Here is a 16,008-nt window from a genome sequence, read left to right on the forward strand (position 1 = left end):
ACCCAATATATGGAAGCAAGCACTCGATTTTCACTTAAAGGCTGATAATCTTTAATTCCTACAATGAAATAGACAGTTCCATTGGGGGATTCTTCAACACGAAAACTACACAACATATAGCTGTGAAGAAGCTATGAAGGCTGGACATATTCACAAAAATTACTGTTCCCTTTCATATTAGTGTCATGTGTACTCACAATGGTGTAAGCTTCTTTCTTTTACCTTTTACCTTCTTTTGACAAACTTATCAAAATCAACAAGACCACCCCTCAACACTGTTTCCTGCAATGCATTTAGGCACCCTTGCACCAGCAGGTGAAAATATAAAGTAAAGCCTCGTTACAACAAAGCCGAATGAAGAGCCAGAATTACTTCATTAAGCTTTTGTTATATCCAGTATTGCATGTACTACAATGTAAATATCTATGAAGATTTCTAGGGAAATTTCACTTCATACATATCCATTATTTTGTTGTATAGTATCCCATTTCCTTATAAGGAAGTTTGACTGTAGCTCCAAAATGGCTCAACATCCCTTCAGTGGCAGGATATATATAATAAATGTACAGACAACTACAGCTCACAACTGCAACGCAAAGGCATTAATGTGTACAGAAACTTATGCGTGCCAGTAAATAATGTCAAATGGTGGGCTTTTGCATCCCAGTGCTACCCAGGACATCTGAAAGGCAAAAAGCCACAGAATAATTTCAGCAACGCAAGGTTCTGTGCAACCCACCGTGGTTGCTCAATGGCTATGGTGTTAGGCTGCTGAGCACGAGGTTGCGGGATCGAATCCCGGACACGGCGGCCGCATTTCAATGGGGGCGAAATGCGAAAACACCCGTGTACTTAGATTTAGGTGCACGTTAAAGAACCCCAGGTGGTCGAAATTTCCGTAGTCCTCCACTACGGCGTGCCTCATAATCAGAAAGTAGTATTGGCACGTAAAACCCCATTAAAAAAAAATGTGGTTCTGTGCAACTTGAGCACAGAAATTTACGTTTTGCATACAGGGGATGCAAAGTGATGGAATTAGACAAAATAACAAACTAGTTGCTCACTAAGTCACCCTCCTGTATGTGCTGTTATTTTCGCTTTGAAGTTTCAACCTATTTGTGCAATGCACATGCTGGCCTGATGTAGTAAACAAACACTACTGAATTTAATACACACTCGAGCAGTCATAAAAAACGTGTCAGTTTATCACAAATGCAGCTCTGTGATGTAAAGCAGCAATGTTTTCTCGCACTGACCTTTTCCAAATTGGACAGTCATATTCACTCTTGCAACGTAAATTATAAAGTTTCTTTGGGCGACACTGAGCACACAAACATCTTTCAACAGAGTGAATTCAAAGAATTCATGAAACGCTGTTCTACCACTGGTGCTACTACAGCTCCTCTTCTGATTACTATTAGGATCTTGCTCATTATCGTTACATCTGCTACTATTCCTTATTTTTCAGAAAGAAAAGGTTGTGGAAGCTTTGAATGAGTAAGCTTTGACTCAAGCGCTCATTATGTGTTTTCTTCAAGTGTTTAAAAAATTTTCAAAATTAAAATTGGAGCGATCGAGATTCAAAGCCTTTCAAGCATTAAAGGCCTATAACTGACTGGTGAAGCTGAATGGAAGGAACTCACACCCACACACTTATCATAAACTGCACATGACAAAGAGGCCAAACAATAAGTTTAAGCATTACGACTTCATGGCAGAACTCCAGTACCAAATGTTTCCCACATGAATTAATGGTCCATAAAGCCAGTCAATGAGTAAAACAGTTTCCTTTCTGCAAGGGCCACCACAGAGAACAGAAAGACTACCAAATGAAAATATAAGAAATAAAAGTGAATACAAGAAAATTGACAAACAAGAAACACAATCTCTATCTATTAACCAAGATCACCTGTTTATTGTATTAAATGAAATGAGAAATTGAGCCTGTGAAAAATATTGGTCAAGGAAGAAAGCTATAGGCCTTTGAGTAATGAGGAAAGCATCAAATATTCTTAAACAAATAAAAGATGGCAGAGTGAAGAAAACTAGTGATTACCTTAAGCTGTTGCTGAGATGGTTAATGAAAACTAATAGCTTGTTAACCTAACAATTTCTAACTGACAGAACTAATAGCAACATAGTTACAAGGTTACTAACAACTAATAGCCTATATATTAGTCTAATAGCTTTTAACAGGGAGAACTAATAGCCTGCATGACAACTAATAACTTATTAGTACAATAAGTTCTGATAGGGAGAGCCAGTAGTCCAATCCAATAGAATCTTGGAATTTCCAGTTAGACCCATTGGCGATTAGAACCTAGTAGCCCCAATATAGGTCCTACAAATGCTTGACAGTAAACTCCTGAAGCTTTCATTCATATGCACAAACACAGGACAGCAATTCACTTCAATGACTTGCTGGTTGCACTATGGGCAACCTTTTGCATTATATATAAATATGTATAAACAAAGCATGGATTACCATGCAGCAGCAGTAGTTAAAAAAAAAAAATAGGTAGGCTGTTACAGTAGGTTTTCCACTTAACAAAAGATATAAATGCTGCTTTACACTGTGATGATACCGAACTACAAAGATTTCTTATTTGACTGAAATTATAATTATTTTAGTATTATTATTATAAACTATCTTGTAGTTGCACAGGCATCACTCATCCAGTGACCTCAAACTAGGACCTGTCAGGAATAAATGACATACCGAGCCCCACCATAACCAAGTGGCATTTAGTTCCAATTACAATTGCCAACACAAATATGCATGACCTTATACAGAAAACCTCGTTAATATGTAATTGGTGAGGAACGTGGATTAGGTACACACTAAGCAATATACTATGTAACTGACAATGGCAGATTAGTGGCTATAGACTTACTGGCCAAAAGAACGTGTAAATTCTCAAACAAACACACACGCAGAAAAGCTTTATTTGTGAACAGGCAGCAAAACATTTGTGATTTTCACTTGCCACCGTGGTGACCTTGTAAAGATGATGGCATTCTCAAACTCAGCAAGGCTGCGGGCCAGTTTCTCCATCAGGCCTCATTTTTTCTCAGTGAACACCCCCATGACGATCAACATAGGTGCGTCAGATATGGAAGGGCCACCATCCACGTTGTCTTCCATGACGACAATGTGGTAGTGCTAGAAGCTATGGGAGCAGTAAACATGTCATGGCTACTATGTTTTGACGTCACTATTGGTGGCGACTACTGTCCGGGAAATGTCCGTGTACCACAATTTCACTATCTATGGTCTACGCACATGACATTTTGCGGATTCCATGCTTGTACATGCCGAATAATGAAGTACATACTACTCACTGTGTTTGACATGCGTTAAGCGACTACAGCTTAAGCAGTCAGCCAATACATTAGGTTCAAAGGCGACAGGTTGGGGGATTCATCGTGACTATATTTGAACTGAAATTACTCATTAAAGGGGCCCTGAACCACCCCTTGGGCTTGGTGAAATAACATAGTCCGCGGGTAGCATACGCTGCTGTGAACATCTCAGCCAAGTTCTGCTGTCGTACGCGGTCCTGAGACGCGGCAAGCTGAGAGCGAAGTCACCTTTCTCTCAAACGCTCTCGTTTCAAAAACCCCATGATCCTCGCTGTCTTCTGTGTGCTTTATTTCATCATAAAGCACACTCCAATGCACGGCTGCTATTGGTCGCTGCGCTCGGCTACAACGTGGCCACCGCGAGGTGCCGCCACGAGTCCAGTGGCTAAGCGCACTGCGGCTCTCTGAGAACAGCCACGTTTGGCTTATGTTTAGCTCGGTATAGGCACCAAAATTTGAACTGCATGCCACGGTGACGTCTCCACCGTAGCCTTCACAGTGCAAGGCATTGGAGAAGGAAGGGAAGCACAGCTGAGGTTGTGTTTGATTGGCGATAACTCCGCTTCTGCTGAACACATTGAAGCACTTTTTGCAGCAAAGTGGTTCTGAAATAGCCTATGTTCACTTCAAATGTCTTTCTCCACTTGGATAAAGTGGTTCAGGGCCCCTTTAAGGGTACGTTTCAACGAAGTTTTACTAATCTGCTACTATAGCTACAGAGGCCAGAAAGCTTTATCTGTAGCAGTCCTAACTGACGGTTAAATTATTATTATTATTATTATTATTATTATTATTCACACAGGAAATATGTGCGCTAATACAAACACCTGTAGACTAATGTACACAATGCAAATCCCTTTTGGGCTGATAGAAAACCGCAGAGTAGGACATACAGGAAAGCCAACGCTGGCACTCGCCAATGCGTTTGCCCTGTTCCCTTAACGATGCAACGAATCCCCTCACTCTCAGCGCATGCAGCATGGCTGCTAGCACAAGTACAGCGTGCCACGTAGTATCGAAATTAGAACTGCCAGCTTGAGAAGCTGCTTTTACACGGCTAAAGGGGCCGCATAGCAGAAGACAAGAAATGAACGAAGCTGCATGTTGCACTATGCATTGCTCAGTTGTTTGATAATCACTGCTAACTTAGATCGATTGCATTTTTTTTATACCAGATTGTCTCGAGTGGTGTCCCGCTACGCAGTTATCACAGCACACTGCATCAATTCAGTAGTGGTTTGAGCCTTCAGATGGTGCGCATTGGTTTTCCGGCATTTTCATGAATTAACTCAAAGGTGATCCTCACTGTGCATGTAATCATTTAAATTGTTAAGCGCACTCAATGTTGGGTTAGCAAAGTCATGAACTATTCTGCTCTCAGATGACAGTCCAGTATAGCAAAGGAAATTAACTTTCATCTTCATGCCACCCACAACCCAAGGATTGTTCAGTGAGCGGAGCATGAATGTTCTTAAGAGCTGCTCCTATGCACTGAGAACATAGCTGCGAAACGGAATACAAATGAAGGTTTAGTTTATGGTCAAAGTGTTCTTGTAATCCCATTTTTATTTCTCTCTTAAGCACTGTTCCTTGCAACCTTAACCATCCATGCATTTTTTTTTTCATTTATTTATTTTAAAAGAAATAATAATTATGTCATAATATACAAGCAAGAAATCTAGCAAAGCCTATATTCCCAATGGTTTGTTTGCGACTAATAGCGTGAACAGGCTGTGGGGTGGAGGCAGTGAGAGCTGCATGTGAATAGTTTGTGTGGATTCAAATGTAACCAGCTTGTGCCATAAACGCATTCAGATTTATTCAGAAGTTGCAGAGTAAGAACATTTATACAGGATGATCGTGGCAAGCAAACGCCAACATGTGAGGGCCTGCAGTATGAGCTGAAGCAATTATGACATGGTTTATGCACACTGGTACGCGACAAGCGACATGCAGAGCAAGCATACAGCAGGAGCTGGAGACTTGAAGCAGACAACAGAGAGATGGACATGGCTCACTGTGGTTGGTGACACAGCAGTGACAGAAACTTGCCAAATCTAGCGGCTGGTGCTGAGTAACACCGAGTGTTGCCATCTGTACAACAAGTGGCAAAACTGCCCCTTTGCCGCATCAAAAAGGGGACGCTGTTGTGAGATGAGTCACTGCTCTCCGGTATATCTCACTCTGTGTAGGAAACTAATAATGAATAGTACTACACTATTATTGCATCCAACCTCTATTGCAGATTTCCACCATGCTGTGCTATGGAAGAATCTGCTGACGATGGACGCTGGATTACAGTGCTGATGCCCAAAAGTTTTTGGACTGCTTCGTTGCCACAGTCGACGGGCACTCGCTGGACTGATTCTCATCTGCGCAAGTGCAACCAAGAAGCCTTCACCAAGATAAACAGCGAACAGCACTCCAGCGGTCCCTTGGCTGCAGTGGCAGCGTACCAAAAACGTCGTTAAGGGGGGATATGGGGATCAAAGCTAACTTTCTTATTTACCATCCGATTTTGATTAAATTTTGCACAGATGTTAATAATATCACATAAACAAAGCTGTGAAAATATGGTGAAAATATGGCTGCAATATCTGAAGTACTTCTTTGTTTACAAAATTGTTCTGCTTTCATTTTTGCAAAATGCCTGCACACCTGTATATTGGTGCTAGGAGTTCAAACAAACTTTGATAGCACTCCTATATGTATCCTCCATACAGTGACATTCCTGTAATTTTTTTAGCCTAACGGATTTTTTTTATATTTTCATTCTTTTGCAGCTACTTCAGTTGCATGAAAATCGAGACTGTGAAAACAAAATATAACAAATTATTGAAGCAACTATTTTGAAAACAAAACATGTCACTGTGTGCAGTGGTGCACAATGAGTGTAACAAAACAAACGGTGTAAAAATATTCACAACGGTGGCTGAGATATTAGCTTTGCAAGCTGACCTTGGTGGTAGAAAAAAGTTTTGAGAAAAAGGTGTTTGAAGTTTTGGGCCATGTTTATTCGACTAGAAACCACCGGCCTTGTCGGTACAGGAGTCAGGCTGCTCTCTTGGCTTCTTGGATCTTTTATGCTTGCTTTCATGTGCTTTTTGTGCCCTCTTCTTGCGCAACGCATTTTTCTCAGCTGCTCGACTCGCTTGAGTCCGTCGCCACCGAGCATGATCCTCCAGCCGCAAACCCTATCTTCCGTTCGGTTGCCGGCACAGAACGAAGTGACGCGCGGACAGTGGCGGCGGTCATATTCAACACTTCTGACAAGATGAATTGTGACTCAAGATGCGATTGCATGGTGCGACCGTTGCTGATGCACGGTTCGTCTTCACGGCCGCAGACGCACGCGCTTGGACCGCACTTTCGTCGTTCATCTCGGTGACGGCGGTGGCACAATCGGGGTACGTCGCGGAGCACTTACACGGCGTTGCAGGCCCGGAAGCATCGGAAAAGGCGGTTATTAGTTCGGTATCATCACCACTGGAACTCAAGGCTGCAACAGCCTGCGAATTGCCCGGCAATGCGTCGACAGTCTAAGCTTGCGCGCGGACGCAACTCTGCTAGGACTAACCCATCGGATGTTCGGCGGCTTGCGCTTGCGGCTGCCGAAGCGGCGCTTGGTCGCGTATTTCGTCGTCCACGCCCGCCAAGTCATGCTCGAAACCACAAAATGAAATAGAAAACTCAAATCCGATTAAAGCGATGAAGCGGCGGCGTACGTCGAATATCCAACACGTAAACAAAGGGGCTGCAGTCAGCGCGCGAAGAAACGGGAGAAGCAGACGCCGCAGCAGCTCGCTTCCAGACCCGGCCAATGGGGCGGCTCATAGAACGCACGTGACGGAGCAAGCCAATCGGCGGCCGCGACAAGCAGCTCCGCGACCTTCAGACTTTTTGCTTTTTTATGCTTGCCCTTCTCTCTATCAGGAAATGAAAGAGAGGAGTCAAAAGGCGAAGAGGCGCGCTTTTCAACGGTACCAGCATGGCCGCGCCGCGTACTGCTGTTCCGGAGCTAGGGACGCTCGAAAACCGCGACTTTTCCACCGATTTTCACGAAATTTTCGCTGTATTGCCTTATGTATATATTTATTTATGGTACTTAGCAGTCGTTTTCAGCGGAAATATTTGGAAAACTTATAGAAAAGGGGTCAAAGATTCGAAATCTGCAACTTTCTAAAAAGTGATTTTTAGGTCGTTTTTCCGGAGTTGATCCCCGCTTAAGCAGTAACATGCCTCTGTTGCAGGTTATTACCGAGTCTTATATCCTATTCAATGAAATTATTCACCACTACTACTGCTGCCACTGACCTGTCCTTGATATAGCCTTTGCTTTAGTAATGCCAATCTGGATGTACCGTATTTATCAGAATATAGGTCAACCTTATCTTTTCTAAAATCTTACCCAACATCAGCAACCTACCTATATTCATACCCAAAGAATCTCGACTTGTATTGATGAATAAAGCTAGCAAAAGTACCAAGCTAACGAAGTTCCACCAACGCACCCACTTGATTTGTTTGTGAAGATTTTCCAGACTGGCGTTAAGAAATGCTGCATGTCCAGCGCACTTGACAGCACCAAGAACATCATCGTTTGGGGTGCGTAGAAAGCCTATGAAGCATCAGAAGAGGACGACTTCTCTGACAGTTCTAGCGAGGATGCAGCTTGTGGCACCGACTAGTGAGATATAGTAGAAGAGCTTACAGTAAATAAATGTGTCGCGTCCAAGGTATTTTGTTTTTTTTAAAGATATGTATTCGAATTAGTTTTTTTTTATTTTTCGTCGAGTTCAATAAATAATAGTTGACCTATGTTCGTGTTCGATTTATCTTCACGTAAATATGGTGTGCTACAGTGAGACAGTGTCCGACGCTTGTTTGTCGGGTGGGTCAACCATCCATGAAGATTAAACTGTGAAATGCAGCAAATGAGATGGAACATATCACCTTGGAAAGCACGCCAAGGAGACAGAGAAGTATATTAAAATAAAGACTAGCAGCAGCAAAAAAGGCACGGCAGTGCTAGGTACTGCTTCTCAGGCGAGTAATAGGGAAGACAGTGAGCTCGAAATCAACATAAAGCAAACCCTTGCACCTATCAACCATAAATTAAAAACTTTACCTCACCTAGCCGAAAAAGTTGAAACATTAGAAAGTTTCCTGCAGCACATATCTCTTCAGTTTGACGAGTTAAAATAAAAAGCAGTTGATCGTCAAGAAAATGAAATCAAGGAATTGGGGAAAAGAGTTGCTGAACTGAAATCAAAAGACACCATAAGTCAGGCTGCTCAGACAAAGCTCCAGCAGGAGCTTAATGGTCTTGAGTTTCTGAGTCGGCAGTTAAACTTGGAAATACTAGACGGTATTCCAGTAATGCGAAATGAGAACCTTCTTGACTTGGCAAACGATGTTGCTCAAGAACTTTTGGTCAGTTCATCCCCTGACTAAAACTAACGTTCAAACAATCTATAGGCTTCCTGCTTGACCAGATAAGGTGCCTGACATTATGACTCCTTTCACAAAACAAACAACAAGTGATGATGGCTGAAAAAGAAGATGCACCTAAAGGTCAGCAAACCATGTAATTTCATCCAAAAAAACCTAGCCCATTGTAACAGGGAACTCTTTTGAACTGCGAAGGAGTGTGCTAAAGATAACAGCAATGACTTCATCTGGTCCATAAACAGACATAGTTTTGTTCGTAGAAATGAGAAGGCCTGTGCCGCTCATGTTGAAAGAGTGAATGTGCTCAACCATGCTACGAGTGATTTGATAGGGGTTTTTTTATTGCTGGAAATTAGGGGTGTGCAACTATCAAAATTTTAAATACAAATCGAATATGAATACTTTGCTTCGAATAGTGAATCGAATATTGAATAATGATATGCATGCATTTATTAGCTACATGGTTTATTTTAACATGATGTTAGAAGATTGCAATTACATTGTCATTGGTAAACAAATTTAACTAGTAAGTCGTTATACTAAAGGATTGTGTATTTGGCTCATGTCAGCTTTGGAAATATTCAGTAATTTCTGCTAGTTGTCTGTTCTCGCCAAACTGTGCCTTATTACAACGCATCAATTTCCCGTAAACTCAGGGGCATGTGACCCTGTAACAGCCGTCACTCATCGCATATCCTGTCGAGCAATAAGCTCAGGATTGGGGATGGAACTTGCAAACGAGTGCACCCTCGTGTTCGCAAATCCGTGCCCTTTGCTACTGAGAGGCTGGCTTTCCTGCACAGCTTATATGCCCAGTGGCTAAGCATATTTTACAGGCGAAATTTCGCCAGCAGCGTTAAATTATGATAAACTTCAGTACAATATCAGACACACTTTCTTAGATTAGATAGAAATACAAGTAAAGAACCATGTTTGCTCCCGAAAAGACAGCAATATATTTGATTTGTTTCGAATATTCGTATCCAATCAAATATTCGAAAATTTTCGAATAGCTAATTCTCGAATCGAATAGAATACAGATATCCCAAATATAATATTCGAAATTTTCAAATATTCGCACACTCTACCGGAAATCAACAACCAAAATGACCCCAGACCCTTATAATCTCCCGTACGGTCTAAGTACGTTGGTTATCAAGAAAATAATGACCGTTGAACTATACAAAATAAAAAACACAATATTTAATGGGAAAACAATTCTTTTACATATATACATTCTCTCTTCAGTGTCAACTGGCTTCCATAACAGCTGTGCTCGTAACACTGTGAGTGGAGGTTGCAAGTAGTCATCCTTGTGCAGTTTTGACCGTTACATAATAGTAAAAATGAACTGCATGATTGAAAATCCCACCACCTGTTGAGTATGGAGTGTTATTCATTTCTGAATGCTCAAAAGGTGAAACCGGCAGAAATTTACCACCAAATGAAAGCAGTATACAGTGATAATGTAATACACTAAAAAAATGTGGGAAATAAAGCATAGGTGTGAAATGTTCAACAATGGACAAACAAGTGCGCACAATGAAACTCGACCTGGACACCCATCACTCATCTCAGAAGACCTGAAGACCGTAGTAAACAACAGAATCTTACAAGACAGGCGCGTAACTCTGAATGAATTGCCACATTGTGTTTCCAGACATTTCTCGTTCTTTTGCATGGGGAAATCGTGTCACAACATCTCGGCTATAAAAAAATTTGTGCACGGTGGCCGCGTTCTGTGGCTCAGCATTGACACTCCTGACCAGATATTGCGCAGATGGAGACACCTTTCTTGATCGGATTGCAACTGGTGATGAGAACTGGGTGACTCACATCATCCCTGAGAGCAAGCGCCAACCACTTGAGTGGCATAATCCCTAATCACCTAAAAAAAACGGGAAAATTCAAAGACTCTCTCAACACAAAAGGTCATGGCAACCATCTTTTGGGATCGTAAACATGTTCTTTTGGTAGAAGATTTCATGCCAAAAGGCACTACGATTAATGCAAATCATTACTGTGGGACTCTAAGGAAAACTAAAGCGAGACATCTAAAACAGCAGGTGAGGTATGCTTCCTGGAGGAATTGTGCTTGTTCACAACAACACCTGCCCTCACACTGCTGCTGCAACTCAAGAACTGCTGGATCAATTCAGGTGGGAAATTTTTGATCATCCACCCTGTACGAGCCTTGCTCCTAGTGATTCCCACCTTTTCCCTAAGCTGAAAGAATTTCTCGACCGTAAATGTTTTCAAAGTGATGAAAAGTTGGATACTGCAGTGACTATCTGGCTTAATGAACTGGCGGCAGAAGAGCATAACATGGGAGTTCTAAAGCTCAAAACCAGATACGACAAATGTTTAAATGTAGGAGGTGATTATGTAGAGAAGTGAAGGAAGCTTCATGTAGGTAACAGAATTCTTTATTCCAATAGATATTGCGTTTTTCATGTTGTATAACTAAACGGTCTGTATTTTCTGGATGACCCTCATATATTGTTTCCCACTTTTCACCCACGTCTTAATGCATGATTGGTACAAAACAAATCGGTACCTTTCGAATAATTTTTTTGTGAAATGTCATTTCAGTTTGATGCAACAGTGCTTTTAGTGAAACATAGAATGCAAATTATCATGACATTTTTAAGATGTGAGACTATAAAACATACTACATGAACTGTACTGGCTATTGTGGGGGGGAGTTGCTTTATTGCATTCTGATAATGCAATTGCTGGAGAATTATATTTTTGGTAACACCTGACTATGGGATAGTGTCACTGTGTGCAGGTAAGAATGTCTTCTGTGTCTGCTACTGACACCCAAATGGGAATATGCACTATATTCTTAGACTTTTATGAACACTTCCTCTCTTTCATTGCATAACAATACCCTAATAGCTGCAGCTAGGCAGTTTCAATAACGACATCAATAATAGCAATCAATACACTTGTGCACTTAACACTGCTTTGCTTTCAAACGGTTTCATGAATCTGATTAATGTACCAACCAGAATTGCAATAGAAAGCCAATCACTAATTTATTTCTGCTAGAAGTGGAAGCTGGTGCCATATCTAGTTTGATAAGTGACCATCTCCCAGTGTTTTGCTCCATGGATAAGCCTACGCTGGCAACAAAAAAAAAAAAGACAGAATGTTACGTACCAGTGCATATAACTAAAACCAATGTATGCTAGAGCCCTTTAGATGTGCGCTGGAAGAAATTGATGAGCATAATATTTAGAGGCTGAATGATGTAAATGAGGCTTACGACAAGTTTCTTAAGTTTTTTTAAAAGATATGCGATTTTAATTTCCCTAGAAAAGGACCTAGACAAGTTTGCAGAAGTAGTAATACCCTGGACACACCAGTGTTGCAACAGCAACTTTGAACAAATGATAAGTTATTTAGAACATTTCTAAAAATGCACTAAATCTTTCCTTTCTTTCTTTGTTCCAACATAAAATATATAAATAGAATATTGCATGAGCCCACCAAAGCAAGGATGCTTTTGAGCGAGACTGGGCAATGCGTTGGCCTGAATGACACAGTTTTGTGTTCTACGTACAAAGAATAGGGAAAATAGGTAAAACAGAAAAATTTAATTTGTTTACGTGCCACAAACATGTAACCTGAAGGCCGTGAAAGTACGTACTCATGCTTTTATGCAGACCACTGTACACTTCCCCCAGCTTGGCATCGTTCAAGCACACAATTTATTTCTTTTTTTCCCCTTATTTCTTTCCATTTTTCCCCATCACACGGATAATTTCTAAACGCTGCTCATGCACAGGCAGTAGTGCAAGCGATAACATATTTAAGCAAGCAAAATGTTAAATGTACAGCACAATCCTCTATTCTATTTGATACAGTAGCTAAATGTTTGGAGAAATAGCAAAATCACCGAAGACATACAAAAAACACAATACTATTCTGTTCTATAGAATAGTTAGCGAAACTTCAATGGAAAACTCCAGTCATATTGTTTTCTCAGATTATTCCCAGTCATTTGGCAGAACCGTGCATTCTGACAATGATGTATGATTTAAAAGCGTCTAAACAAAAACATAATGAGTTAAACAAGCACTTACAATTGGCCTGAACTGAGTATTACGTATTCTGGATTTCTGGAACTTGGCAGCAGCCAGCATGATTGCATATGAGCTGGTTTAAATGCATTGCTACATTGTTGTCAAACATATACTACCTTTAAGAATCTGAAAGTTAATCAGAAAGAACTATCTGGGACAGAACTAGCAGACACCTTGAGTAATTTCTTCACATCTATGGTATCTAATGGCTTAGCATATGACAGGTACATGCAAGTATATGAAAACTCAAAATGAAAAGTCCATATATTTCACAGCATATTGCAACACAAGCATTAGTATATCTGTAATTAAAAACTTAAATAACAGTAATAGCCATGAAAATGACAATATACAAACACTACAAACACGACCAATGAAAATATGTTGCTGACATCATAGCACCAATTCTCACACATATACTTAATATCAATTAAGTACAGGATTATTTCCCAAAAAATGCAAGTTGCAAGAACCGCAATTCTTTATGAAAAGGGACATCATAATCGCCTCAACCTGTGTCGGGGCTTCCAATTTTTGAAAAAGCATTAGACAAATTTTTGTATATTCGAGTATATAAGTTTATTGACAGACACAACCTGTTGATACCGAATCAATTCGGATTCTGTAAAATAAATCCACTGAACTAGGATGATTTCCACAAAAAGAATATTTCAAAACAGGGCATTTGTTATAGGCATCTTCATAGACTTTTCAAAGGCATTTGACATAGTTAATTGCAAATTGCTTCTAAAGAAACTATGGCACTATGGCCATTCGTATTCATGCCATTCAATTAACACATCGTCATATATCTAGCTTTCAGTATGTAGGTTGTTGATATAAACAATGTTAATTCCCTAACGAAGCCTTTACTAGCTGACCCACAAACAAGCACATTTGGACCTTTACTGTTCAATATATGCAAATGGTACTGTAAAAGCTATATCCCATGGCTAAAATTATTATTGGCACAGATGATACAAGCACTTTTTCTTCAGGACGTGACCTAGACTGGCTAGCAGAATAACACAATCAGACAATGATAGCACTTCAAAAATGGTCTGATGCTAATTTTATGGGAGTAAACAAAAATAAAACTAGAGCAGTTGCATTTCGGCAAAAAACAAACCAGCCTATTCTGCCTTAATAGTAAATTTGCAAAAGATAGAGATTATCGATCATTTTAAGTTCTTAGGTGGTGTGTTCTCCACAAATATGTCACGGGAAAACCACACTAGCCATCTTCTAAAAACTATCTCAAGCTACCAGCATATCATGTTAGACATATTCTTCCAAATCTCATAAAATTATTACTTTACAACTCGCTGTTCTATTCCCACCTTAATTACTGTCATTTAGCATGGAGTATGGCAACCCACTCCTGCTTAAGATAAATTCACAGGCTACAAAAAAATTCCTGCGCCACGTTTATAATGCACCCAACAGAGCACCAAATTTGGACTTCTTTCTCGTAACACACGCAACAAAAATGCATAACTTGTATGAATATTGTCAGTATACGGCTTGGAAACACAAAATAATAAAACTCGCATATGAAAGTTTGCTCAATGACAAGAAAGAATAGTAATTCATACTACAAGAAAGTGACGGTTGGTCAGTGCCCTTATCTCACCCAAACTACAGGATGCTCCATCCTGTAGTTGGAGCGTATATGTACAATGTATGCAATCCCTTCTCTCCTAAATGGTCATAAACGTGAAAATTAGTATTAGTCTTATTATTAATTAGAGCATTAGTATTATTATAAGCTCCCATCAGACTAATAAATGTCTTATAAATCAAATACAAGAATTTATTAAACTAATACAATTGTATATATCCGTATTTTCACTAAGGGAAGTAAATAACACATGACACTCAAGTTGTACAATGGCATGATAGGGTCAAGTCATTTCTAAGCCGACACATATTTCTTACAGGATTTGCATATTGGACAATCCTCAACCTACATTGTCTTCACGTGTATGTCCAGGAAAATAAACGTCAATTGAAGCAGACTTTCCCAAAGAGCCAACTAATTTTAAAGTTTTTCCAATCCAATCCAACTAAGAACTTCAGTTTGTTACAGGTTTAACACAGGAACAAGAAAAAACAAGGTGAAATGATCTTGCTAAAACAGCTCAGTTGAAAGAGCCGAGCCCCCATAGATCTGGCCTACTCATTTCCCAACATTCATGAATCAAAGATTGTTCCTTAAATGCGCCCAGCAATGCGCCAGGAAAAGCTTGTTGAGTGGCATCAATGGCATTGCTTCGATGGAGCGATTTTGTGTACTTCATAGACAGGAAGTGCTGTGTTAGAGTGCTGCTACAATCATTGGTTAAAAATGTAATGTGCGATTTGTGTTTGCACAATTTTGCAAGTATGCAAAAAGAGCTATAGCATTACACTTAACAACGATTTTAGGCATTGCAGAGCTACACGCAAAGTGTTGCAAGCATTGGAACGGCACATTGCACGCCAAGCAGTTTGGCGTGCCAAAGCCGCCTCGCAGGAGCTGTTGTAACCATAAATGTGACTGCATAGCCTCCAAGATGAGGCTGCATGCCGTGCGATCGCAGAGGCCATAGTAGCCATGGGATTGCCATAAAATGCCGTCAACAGGCTGAGCAGGCCTGGCAACTATGGCGCACAAACTTCCGCTAATGCCCCGCTCCTATTGAGTGGCACCACACGACATCATGGGAGAGTGAAATGTGCACCTTAAAGCTGCTAAAATTGGCGTGGAGGGTGAATCTCATTTTGTTTGTATTTTAATTTTCTCCCTATTGATAACTTGAGCTTGTGTGGGTGAATTTGCATAATTCTTTTTGCTCTGTCAACTATGACATGCTAAGAATGGCTCTAAACAAATATGGTTACTTGAAAATGGCGCTGACATCACTTCGTAGAGAAAATACTTTAATTTTGAAGATAAAATTATGGGACCTCTGTTTTTTGTTCGGAAGGAAGATTAAATATTTTTACGGTGAAAGCTCTGAACAAAATCTTGTAATTTTCAATGTACTTTTTCTTTTAAGTGCAAAATTTGCACCTTATTCCAGTGTTTTTTACCCTTGAAACCAGCTGCTGTATTCCACAA

General features: G+C 40.3%; 1 protein-coding gene and 1 long non-coding RNA gene across 11 annotated transcripts in view; both read right to left on the reverse strand.

Annotated features, from left to right (window-relative positions):
- The window catches only part of LOC135909974 (uncharacterized), a 65,134-nt gene that overhangs the window by 20,056 nt on the left and 29,070 nt on the right, over nt 1-16,008 (reverse strand). The gene's annotated exons all lie outside the window — the stretch shown is intronic.
- LOC135909977 (uncharacterized) lies at nt 10,002-12,038 on the reverse strand. Its single transcript, XR_010566892.1, has 2 exons — nt 11,980-12,038; nt 10,002-10,702 (listed from the first exon to the last, which is right to left on the reverse strand). It is a non-coding gene; the product is annotated as an uncharacterized lncRNA (long non-coding RNA).

Source organism: Dermacentor albipictus, chromosome 1 (genome assembly GCF_038994185.2).
Source record: "Dermacentor albipictus isolate Rhodes 1998 colony chromosome 1, USDA_Dalb.pri_finalv2, whole genome shotgun sequence".
NCBI lineage: Eukaryota > Metazoa > Arthropoda > Arachnida > Ixodida > Ixodidae > Dermacentor > Dermacentor albipictus.